This window comes from Myotis myotis, unplaced genomic scaffold (assembly GCF_014108235.1).
Source record: "Myotis myotis isolate mMyoMyo1 unplaced genomic scaffold, mMyoMyo1.p scaffold_m19_p_7, whole genome shotgun sequence".
Taxonomy (NCBI): domain Eukaryota; kingdom Metazoa; phylum Chordata; class Mammalia; order Chiroptera; family Vespertilionidae; genus Myotis; species Myotis myotis.
Genome location: NW_023416379.1, coordinates 41,605,537 through 41,617,763, shown reverse-complemented (window position 1 = coordinate 41,617,763; position 12,227 = coordinate 41,605,537).

Genomic DNA, 12,227 nt, shown 5'->3' with positions numbered 1-12,227 from the left:
AGTAAAGGTTTTGCTATTAATGGGGACAGAAAAATGATGCAGAGGCTTGAAAAAATGTGGAGAAAAATAAGTTTTTTCCTAATGGAAGATATTATAACATACTAGAGGCCCGGTGCACGAAATTCATGCACGGGGTCGGGGGGGGGGGTATCCCTCAGCCCAGCCTGCACCCTCTCCAATCTGGGATCCCTCGAGGGATGTCCGACTGCCCGTGGGATCAGGCCTAAACGGGCAGTTGGACATCCCTCTCACAATCCAGAACTGCTGGCTCCCAACCACTCACCTGCCTGATTGTCCTTAACTGCTTCTGCCTGCCAGCCTGATCACCCCCTAACCACTCCCCTGCCAGCCTGATCGACGTCTAACTGCTCCCCTGTCAGCCCGATTGCCCCTAACTGCCCTCCCCTGCAGGCCATCTTGCGGTGGCCATCTTGTGTCCACATGGGGGCAGCCATCTTGTGTGTTGGAGTGATGGTCAATTTGCATATTACTATTTTATTAGATAGGATTTGTATCCAATTGATGAAGTTTCAGTACAGAAAGTAATATTAATAAGTCATTTTGGGAGTGAAACCCTTGACAAGAGGAAATGAGATCCAGTGCTGAAGATAGGCTGGAGCTTCAGACAAGCCATTGGATGTAAACAAAGAATGCACAATATATTGATACAGGTAATTTTGTGTATTTTGTGAGTATGCATGTGGAATTTCTCTACTATAGCTTCTATTCCCTCAGTGAAATAAGAAACAAGGTTATCAGCTGAGATTAAAAGATAGTGGAGGTGTTAGAGGTTTAAGACAAGAAATACAGCCAACACCAGTATGGTAGGCCATACCACCCTGAAGGCACCTGATCTCCAAAGCTAATAAAAGAAGTATCAAACCCTTCAGTGAATACCTAGGGAAAGGTATTAGGATTCTTAAGCAGCATTAAAAGTCCCCTGAGGTTTATGGTCATAAAGTAAAGTCATTCATTATAGTTGTGTGTTTCTCTTCAGCTCTGTTCAGCTGCTCAGATGCAGCCATGGAGGATGGTGAGATTAGCCTACACATTGAAAAGGGGACTTCCAGGCTAAAAGATGGCATCTACAGATACAGTAGAGTAAGGGATAAAGCAACTATCATGTGAAAATATACTGTTTTCCTCAAGACACATGTAGCAAGAAAGGAAGGCTCTAGCCCCAATTCCAGAAGGTGGGGGTGTTTTTGACTGGCCCAATCCATCCCGAATTTCCTTGCCAGTGATTAATTAAGCATAAACCTGTGAAGCAATTCTGGCCAATTACACATGAGCCAGAAGTCTGGAGGGAAAGGCTATGGTATTGGTTTCCTCACACAAAGGACATATGGAAAAAGCTGTCTCTTCTTCTGACATAGTCATATTTTCATGTTTCCATGGATCTGTCACAGCTATCTTGCAAACAGGAGGGGAACTAGCTAACAACAAGTCAGTATAGCGAAGAAAGGAGAATAAGAATTTGACAAGAATATGAGTTCCAAATGGTCATTGTTGAGTGGCTGAACCAACCAACCCCAAAGCTGCCCTCTCAGGACTTCATTTTCTGTAATTTATTAAATCAAATCCTTGAGACGGAGAGAGGAATGGAAAGAGGGAGAAGGGAAGAAGATAGGGAAGGAAGGAGAGAAAAATAACTAAATTAAGTATAGAATTTTAAAACTTTAAAGAACGTTTTTAAGTGACAGTTTTGGGGCCAACTGGTACAATTTTTCACCAGTGAAGTCTTTTTTCTCAGGTTACAGACACAAGAGTGCTTGGAAAATACAATGTTAGACCTCTTATCCTATATAATAAAAGCCTAATATGCTAAGTGTCCAGTTGTCTGTTCAACCAATCAAAGCGTAATGTCCTAATGATATGTTTAGGCCACTCAACCACTCGCTATGATGTGCACTGACCACCAGGGGGAAGACACTCCAAATGGTAGATTAGCTTGCTGCTGGGGTCCAGATGATCAGGACTGAGCCAGATGGGCCAGACACTCCCTGGAGCCCTCCCTCCCCGGCTGGCCAACTTCCCATGTCCCTCCCCAGTCCCAGTAGTACACTGGTGGGGTCCCTCGGCCTGGCCTGCACCCTCTCACAACCCCTTGGCAGATGTCGGAGAGCCAGTTTCAGCGTGATCCCGCAGGTCAGGCTGAGGGACCCCATTGATGCACAGATTCAGGCATTGGGTCTCTAGTTTTATAGATAAGAATGCTGAGGTCCAGACACTATACATGGTGCCCAAAGCTCACAATAATAGTCGTGGTAGAGGCAGGACCTTGACTTGAGTTTCTCCATTTCAAGTCTAATGCAGAAGTTCCATTGTAACTGTTTTAATATCTCCAAATAAAGACAATGCCATTTGTCCTAACTTGTTGTGAGAGGGCTAGTGATATATCCATGACTAATTTCACCATAAATAAAAGTTATCAATGTGAAAAACCATCACAATTCTTTGGATTCAAAAAAAAGGTAGTATTACATTGTAAAGAATAACTCATTTTCTAATTCACTAGCTAAAAATCATATAACTACATAAAATTTCATGGATTGTTTTTTTAATGCTGTCCTTTAATAGAAGCAAGTAATATTGGTTCATGGGTAATAGTGAGGTTTTTTATTTATTTAATCTGTTTTTTACCAATTCCAATAGAGATAGCAGGGTCAGCAATTACTTTATTTTTTCCTGTCCTCTAAGGTCATGTTAATCATCTTATAAGAAAGAAATGTCAGGCATATTTTTATAGACCTTGAATGTAGCATTGCTCAATATTTGTTTGTTAAATGAATTAATGAATAAATATCCTCATATTTATTTAGAATTATTTTCTTACCTCCTACATTACAAGCCTATCTAATCTTTTTCAGATAAAAATTAAGTTATATAACATTTAGAGTACAGCATATAATAAGCACATAATACACACGCATAAACACACACACACACACACACACACACACAGATCAGTCTCCCAGTCCGTGAATCTTCCCATCTTCCACCTGGAGAGATATAAGCTGGCTGATAGCATTCTATGAGCAAAAGAGGAAAAGAGGGGTTAAAATTCTCACACTCAATTTCTATTTTCATAATTGTCCCCAATTTCCAGCCAGGTCTTGTATCTGTGAGTGGAGAATACCTCTTAGTTCAAAAACTCCACAAGTAAACCTCCTAACTTCTGTTATGATGATGGAGGATTTGTTGTGTAGCTGAGTCAGGTAGAGAAGGTGACCTGTGGTTTTGCCCCTTAAATAGATTCTTGAGCCTGTCTTCCTGACTTCAGAGGTATCTAAAGCTCCCAATTTCTAGCTTCTTGCATTGGCTTGTTTCTTCTTGGATTTTCTTCAGTCAGGTTTACATTTCTACGATCTCAAATTTGCTAGGTCAGCAACCAATCATTCATTTGTTTGTTTGCTATTTAAATTTATTGGGGTGATATTGGTTAAAATTATACAGGTTTCAGGTATGCAATTCTATAATACATCATCTGTATATTGTCTTGTGTGTTCACCATGAAAGTCATGTTACCCTTTCCCTCTGGTAATCACCATACTGTTATCTGTGTATTTGAGTTTTGTGTTTGTTTTTTTGTGTTTTGTAATTTTTGCTGAATTCCTTTACCTTTTCTTTTTTTTTTTTTTTTTTTTAAACATATTTTATTGATTTTTTACAGAGAGGAAGGGAGAGAGATAGAGAGTTAGAAACATCGATGAGAGAGAAACATCGATCAGCTGCCTCCTGCACACTCCCTACTGGGTATGTGCCTGCAACCAAGGTACATGCCCTTGACCGGAATCGAACCTGGGACCTTTCAGTCCGCAGGCCGACGCTCTATCCACTGAGCCAAACCGGTTCCGGCTTCCTTTACCTTTTCATTGTTTTTGTGTTCCAAAATGTCACTGACATCTCTCATCCAGTGTTGTCTCTACTGTCATTAACTATCCCCAGATGGGATTTATATATAAGTGGAATATTTGTGTGTGATTTTTTGAAAGGAGCAGAGGTATATATTTGTATCCAGTTTACCATTTATAACTGAACATTGTTTAATAGATTTTCCAATGTTGAAACATCCTTGCCTTCCAGAATAAAGTCTACCTGATCCTCACATATTATTTTTAGTATATTACTAGATTCTCTTTACAAATATTTGATTTTCAGTATTCAAATCTAGTTTCATAAGTAAAATTTGCTATTTTTAATCCTCTCAATTTCAGTAACAGGTAAAGTAGAACCCAGTTCAAACATATATAAATTGTTTGATGAAAAAGGTCTCAGACAAATATTTCTTCTTACATTATCAAAATGTACAATTTATTTACATTTATATGTCTATAATTCTTTTTCTTCACTTTGGTTCAGCAACTAATGGCTTTTTAAAAATGTCTTTTATAACCTATATTCCTATTTCACCCATTTTTTAATAGGCAAGAAAATTTACAATAGTATCTCCTTTTACTAAAAGATTTTGTGAAACAAGTATGAATTTTTTGAGCTTTGAGCCTGTGTTGTAACTGTAGAATGGTTAAAGGAGTGTGTGTTTGGCTAATATTTTTCTAAGATTAAAAAAAAAAATTCTTTCTTTCAACAACAAGGAAAGATTGCATCTGGAAAGTCAACTGATCTAATTAGTTAAAGACCAAACTGCTAAAATGCCAGGCTTAAATATCAGAGCCATGATACAAAAGAAGATCATCACTAAAATGTAAAATAGCATATTAAATTCAAATAATATGACCATCTCTGAGGTTATCTTTTCTTTGTAGAGCATAGCTATCATGAATGCTTTGTTAATGCTATAAATAACTTTGACACTTATAGCTTTATCAAAGAGTAATTATAAGAAATACCCCTGCCTCTAGAATTTTATACTGTTCTTACAATTTTCAAGGTGTACTGGGCACATATATACATTCAAACACTGTCATTTTCCCCTACTATCAAGAGATTACATAAAAAGACTTTAGTCAGACATCATAATAATCCCTGCAAGGCTGCTTAAGGGATAGTTTGTGTTGCATTTTGTACGGTTTTCTGTCAAGGTGATTTCTATGGTAACCCCTATTTGCATTCTTTCAAATGGTGGTAAAATCTGACATATCCCATTAAATATTGATATAAGTGTTTTATCCATTGTCAAGTTCACTTGGGAATTCTTCATTTTATCTTCTGACTGTGACCAATCTCCTGTGGTATTAAGGCATCAAGCTTTTTACTGTTAAAATGTTAATTACACTTTATAACCATTTTTATAGTTTGCTTCATCTTGATTGCTACAAACATGTTTATTTACAATTCTATGATGTTCTCATTAATATGCTATGGAAATGTGACACAGTGCACAGAAGTTAGCTTAGTAACAAGTTGCAGAAATATGTCCTTAAAGACATCTGTGAAACATCTGTAGAATTGTAATGATACAAAATAACTTTTCAGTAAATGTGATAATAAGCAGATGATATTTAAGGTCAGCATTTTGATTATCATAGCCTGTCTGCTGACATGACTATTTCCTGCATTTAATACCACCAATACCACTAACTACTAAAGGTTAACTGTATTTGCTAAATTCCATGCTCATTAAAAAAAGTGATACACATATAGCCCAGAACATCTTGATGTCTAAAATAATAGACATAATCATAGCATTTATTTGTAAACATTTTCTCCAAGACATGTCAATGAGCTCTACTCAGATCTCACTTACCCTTGGACTATTGGCTTGAACATTCATTTCTCATATCACAGGGAACATAGATGGTAAAAGCCTAAATGGCTTGCTTAGATCCATATAACAGATAGGAAATAACAATGAGATTTCAAGTTATATCAGAACAGATATTCAACTAAATGGAATTTGCTTTCTTCTAAGAGTTTCTAGTGGAAATATCCCTGAGTATGTAGTGAGAAGGCTATTAGTGTTACCTTGGGCAAGGCACTTAATTTATCAGAATCTCACTACTTTTTATTTGGAAAGAAGAGAAAAGTAACCACCTCAAAGTGCCCAGTAAAGAATAAATATTATTTATTCACCTAATTTCCCAAAATATAGGAAAGGTCATAGTAGGCAAGATTAAACATCACTGGGCTGAATGAATGATAGGTAGATGGATACATATGATGCTTTGCAAACACAAAGCACTATATATTGAGATTAGTACTTTCTGTGAGTCTGCCCATTTGTGAAAACTCCCAGTATGGAAATAGTATAATCTATTAGTTTTCTATTGCTGATTTAACAAAATACCCTAAAAGTTAGTGGCTTAAAATAACACAAATAATACAGTAATAAAATACAAATAATACAATTCTGTAAGTTAGAAACTCAGCATGGTATCACTAAGTGGAAATAATTAGCCCAGGGCTGCACCCTTAATAGAGACACTAGACCGGCTTCTACAGGCACATTCCTTGGCCCCTGGCCCCCTTCCTCTATCTAAAAATCAGCAATGTTTCACCCTTTCATGATAAAAAATCACTCATCAAATGAGGAATCGAAGGAAATTTCCTCAATACAATGAAAGTTGTACATACAAAGCCCACAGCAAAGATCATGGTCAATGATGAAAAACTAAAAGCTTTTCCTATGAAATCAGAAACAAGGCAAGGATAGCCACTTGCACCACCTCTGTTTAGCTTAGTACAGGAAGTCCTAGCTGTGGCAATTGAGCTAGAAAAAATAAATACAAGGCATCCAAACTGGAAAGGAAGAAGTAAAATTATCTCTGCTCATAGATGACAAAATCTTATATATAGAAAATCATAAAGATTCCAAATATTAAAAAAATTTAAGAATAAACAACTTGAGCAAAGCTGTAGGATACAAAATCAACACAGACAAAAACAGTTGCACTTTTATATATTAACAAGTAGTGCAAAATTAAAATTAAGAAAACAATACCATTTACAATAGCATCAAAAGAATAAGATATTCTATATAATAAAAGTCTAATATGCAAATTGTCACCTCGGGAGCTCAACCACTCACTATGATGTGTGCTGACCACCAGGGGGCAGCGCAGAACAAGGGAAGGCCCCAGCTGGCAGCTGGAAGGCCCCAATCAGTCCTGATTGCCAGCCAGGCCTAGGGACCCTACAAGTGCATGAATTTCATGCATCAGGCCTCTACTTTAGAAATAAACTTAAAGAGACAAAAACAACCAAAAATGAACTCACAGAAAAAGAAACAAACAAACAAAAAAGCCCATTTACCATTGCAGCAAAAAAATTAAGATACCTAGGAATAAACTTAACTAAGGACGTAAAAGACCTGTACTCAGAAAACTTCAGGACATTGAAAAAAGGGATAGAGGAAGACATAAACAAATGGAGGAACATACCGTGTTCATAGATTGGTAGAATCAACATCATTAAAATGTCCATACTATCCAAAGCGATCTACAGATTCAATGCAATCCCCATTAAAATACCAACAGCATATTTCAAAGATCTAGAACAAACCCTCCAAAAATTCATCTGGAATAAAAAAAGACTCTGAATAGCCACAGCAATCCTGAGAAAGAAGAACAAAGTTGGAGGGATCACAATACCAGAAATCAATCTATTTTACCAAGCCACAGTTCTCAAAACTGCCTGGTACTGGCAAAAGAACAGACATATAGACCAATGGAACAGAACAGAGAACCCAGAAATTGACCCAAGCCATTATGCTCAATTAATATTTGACAAAGGAGGCAAGAGCATACAATGGAGTCAAAACAGTCTCTTTAATAAATGGTGCTGGAAAATGTGGACAGATACATGCAAAAAAATAAAACTAGGTCACCAACTTACACCATACACAAAAACAAACACAAAATGGCTAAAGGGCTTGAATGTAAGATGGGATACCATAAAAATCCTACAAGACTCCATAGGCAGCAAAACAGCAGACATATATTGCAGCAATATCTTTACAGACACAACTCGTAGGGAAATGGAGACTAAGGAGAAAATAAACAAATGGGACTACATCAAAATAAAAAGCTTCTGCACAACAAAAGAAACCATCAACAAAACAACAAGAAAGCCCACTGCATGGAAGAACATACTTGCCAATGATATTTCCGATAAAGGCTTAATCTCCAAAATTTACAGGGAACTCATACAACTTAACAAAAGGAAGATAAACGATCCAATCAAAAAATGTCAAAGGATGTAAATAGACACTTTTTGGAAGAGGACATACAGAAGGCCAAAAGACATATGAAAACATGCTCAAAGTCACTAATCATCCGAGAGATGCAAATCAAAACAACAATGGGGTATCATCTCACACCTGTCAGACTGGCTATCATCAACAAATCAACAAACAACAAGTGCTGGCGAGGATGTGGAGAAAAAGGAACACTCGTGCACTGCTGCTGGTGGGAATGCAGACTGGTGCAGCCACTGTTAAAGACAGTATGGCGTTTCCTCAAAAGTTAAAAATGGAATTCCCATTTGACCCAGTGATCCCACTCCTAGGACTATATCCCAAGAAACCAGAAACACCAATCAGAAAGGATATATACACCCCTATGTTATTGGCAGCACAATTTATAATAGCTGAGATTTGGAAACAGCCTAAGTGCCCATCAGCAGATGAGTGGATTAAAAAACTGTGGTACATCTACACAATGGAATATTATGCCGCTATAAAAAAGAAGGAACTTTTAACATTTGCAACAATATGGATGGAACTGGAGAACATTATGCTAAGTGAAATAAGCCAGTCGGAGAAAGATAAATATCACATGATCTCACTCATATGTGGGATATAATGATCAACATAATTTGATGAACAAGAATAGATTGATCTAAAGACAAATGGGGGGGGGGTTAGAGAGCAACTAAAGGACTTGTATGCATGCATATTAGCATAACCAATGGACACAGACACTGGGGTGGTAGGGGCTTGTCTGGGGTGGGATGATTGGGGGGGGTCAATTGGGGAAATAGGAGACATATGTAAAACTTTAGACCAGCGGTTCTCAACCTGTGGGTCACAACCCCTTTGGGGGTCGAACAACCCTTTCACAGGGGTCGCCTAAGACCAGTTGTGGGCAAACTACGGCCCGCGAGCTGGATCCGGCCCGTTTGAAATGAATAAAACTAAAAAAAAAAAGACCATACCCTTTTATGTAATGATGTTTACTTTGAATTTATATTAGTTCACACAAACACTCCATCCATGCTTTTGTTCTGGCCCTCCGGTCCAGTTTAAGAACCCATTGTGGCTCTCAAGTCAAAAAGTTTGCCCACCCCTGCCTAAGACCATTGGAAAACACATATATAATTACATATTGCTTTTGTGATTAATCACTATGGTTTAATTATGTTCAATTTGTAACCATGAAAATACATCCTGCATATCAGATATTTACATTACGATTCATAACAGTAGCAAAATTACAGTTATGAAGTAGCAACGAAAATGATTTTATGGTTGGGGGTCACCACAACATGAGGAACTGTATTAAAGGGTTGTGGCATTACGAAGTTTGAGAACCACTGCTTTAGACACTACAAATAAAATGGAAAAAAATTGAAACATCAATGATAAAAAAAAGAGACAAAAACACTTGCACACTTAAAATGCAAAATATTGCTGAAAGAAATTAAAGAAGACACAAATAAATGGAAAAATATCCTTATTCAAAGATTGGAAAACTTAATATTAAAATGTTGATACTACCCACAACAATCTACAGATTTCAATTCTATTGCTATCAAAACCCCATTGGCATTTATTGCAGAAATGGGAAAAGTATACTAAAATTCATCTGGAAGCTCAAACCTGAATAACCAAAACAATTCTGAGAAAGAAAAATATTTGGAGGCCTCACATTTCCTGATTTCTAAACATATTACGAAGCTATTGTCTTTGTCTGTTTGGAGTGCTGTAACAAAATACCACAGACTGGGTGTCCTAAATAACAGAAATTTATAGCTCACAGTTTTAGAGATTAAGAAGTCCCAGATCAAGGTGTCAGCCAATTCAGTTCCAGGTGAGAGCTTGGTGGTTGGGAGATGGCAGCCACCTCCCTGCATGCTCACAAGACCTCCTCTTTGCACACATGTGGAGAGAGAAACCTCTGTAGTCTCTTATAAGAACAACAGCTGTTGGTTTGAAACCTCAGGAGCTTCCTGGGTGAAATCTGAAACTGGCTCCATACATGTAGGGCAAGGAAAGAGAGCAGAAAGAGGCAGACTACTCCAGATTGGTAAGTGGTAGGTTCAATAACCAGGGGAACTTACATAAGGCTTGTCTTGGGTCGGCTGCAAGACGAGTAGATCTCCCCACCCACGTGCTAGAATTTTATAAGTTCATATAGAGGCCTTAACTGTATTCAGTTACATATACAGTCCAGATGATCTCAACAACACCTTACTCTCTCAAGACTGCATCCTTTAAAATGGCTCCCAACTGTGGAACAATGGGTAAAGCATACATTCCAAAGATGGCCGGGGGGGGGAGCCTCAGAATGCCAGGGTCCAGCTCCTGGGTCAACTGGTAGTTGCATCCTCGCAAATGACTTCTTCCAACACTCCACCTCTCATGACAGGTTCTTACAATCTTACAAGCCCTCGATTCTGCAATGTGCCCTGTGGTCAGCAAGGGCTTTCACTAGCATGGAGGTGGCTCATTTGGTTGCTATCTGGCTACATTGGAGAAAGATGCCACAGTAACACTATAGGCACATACAAGAGAAAGCACAGATTAAGATAATAATTCCCAATATAAGTAACAAATTTTTTCCACCTGGAGCCCCATGAGCTGAACCATTAATGTACTGTGTCTCCTAGGGTTGGGTCATTCAAGGTATTCACTTGTGTCTTCATGTGATTTAATAAAGATGATATATTAGCAGACCCATCTGTATAAGCACATTTCTCAATCACAGTAGCAACATCTCAAGAATTTGATGTCATATGTGACTAGCTAGCTACTTTGTTGGACAGCAGGTACAGAATATTTTCATCATCTCAGAAAGTTTTGTAAAGGAGTATGGTACTTATTATACATAAAACATGTATGTAAACACTATGTAAATTCATATACATTACTTCATATAATTAGCTTTAGTTCTTTGGTCTCCTGTTTTTTTATATGCCATATTTCTTGTATTTATTTTTTTCCTGTTATTTGCATATTTTTAATATTTCCTATAACTTTTGTGATATTATACTATGTTAGTACAGTTTTGGTAATATTATTATACTTAAAATCCTTTTATTCTTGAAATATTAATGTTTATTGCATGTAACATTATTATATGTAAGATCATTTTTCTTGAATAATTGGTGTTTATTGCATGTAACGTTATCATATTTAAATCGTTTTTCTTGAGATGTTAAATAACATATGACATGTTTGTTCAACTCACTTCAGGACATTTAACTATGATTTGAGTAGAAACAGGGATTAAGTCAAATGGCTGAGATATGGCAAATCAATTGGTGGCATTTCTCTTGCTTCTTTAAAAACCTGGTAAGAGTATCTAGATATGGTGATAATAGGAAATGAGGCAAGCTTAGGGAGTTTTCAACATTTTCTTCCTTCATAAGAACATTAAGATAGGCCATCTATAACTACATAACAAACTAGGTATTATGGCTTCAGTGACTATTTGAGAAACAAAATGACCCCACATAAGAGGGTAGGAAAATCTTGATCCTCCAGCATGTTGCCTAGAGCACAAGATAGAAAACAGGTATCTTGGGACCCAGGAGTTTGAATTAAAGTTGCTAAAACTAAGTTAGGAACTCACATATTTTTTAGCAGCTCCAGATAGTACAGGGAATAAGACAATTAATAGTCCCTTCCTTCTATGTCCCAACTTATCCTCATGTATTTCTTTCTCAACTCAAGGTGGGTCATGGTTATATGGTCAAGGACTCAATGGACCCACCAAGACTCAATGGGGCCACAGGGCAGTGCTCTCTGTTTTCTGTTCTGCTTTGAACTTCTTCATTCTTCCATCTTAGTGGGGACTAAATGCCCAGCTACATGATATAGTATTTTATTTTCCTAGTTGATAATTAAAATGATATTGGAATATTTAAAGATAAACTCCATACTCTCCCCATGCAGTTCAGTCAGCATTCCTTGTATCAAGAGACAATGGTTCATTTTTTGTTCCATCCTACTACAAAGGCTTCTGAATATTCTCCGAGGGCTTGTCTGTCATCACGGGAAAGATGTGAAAGAATGGAGATTATACCAAGAGGAGTAAAATAGAATT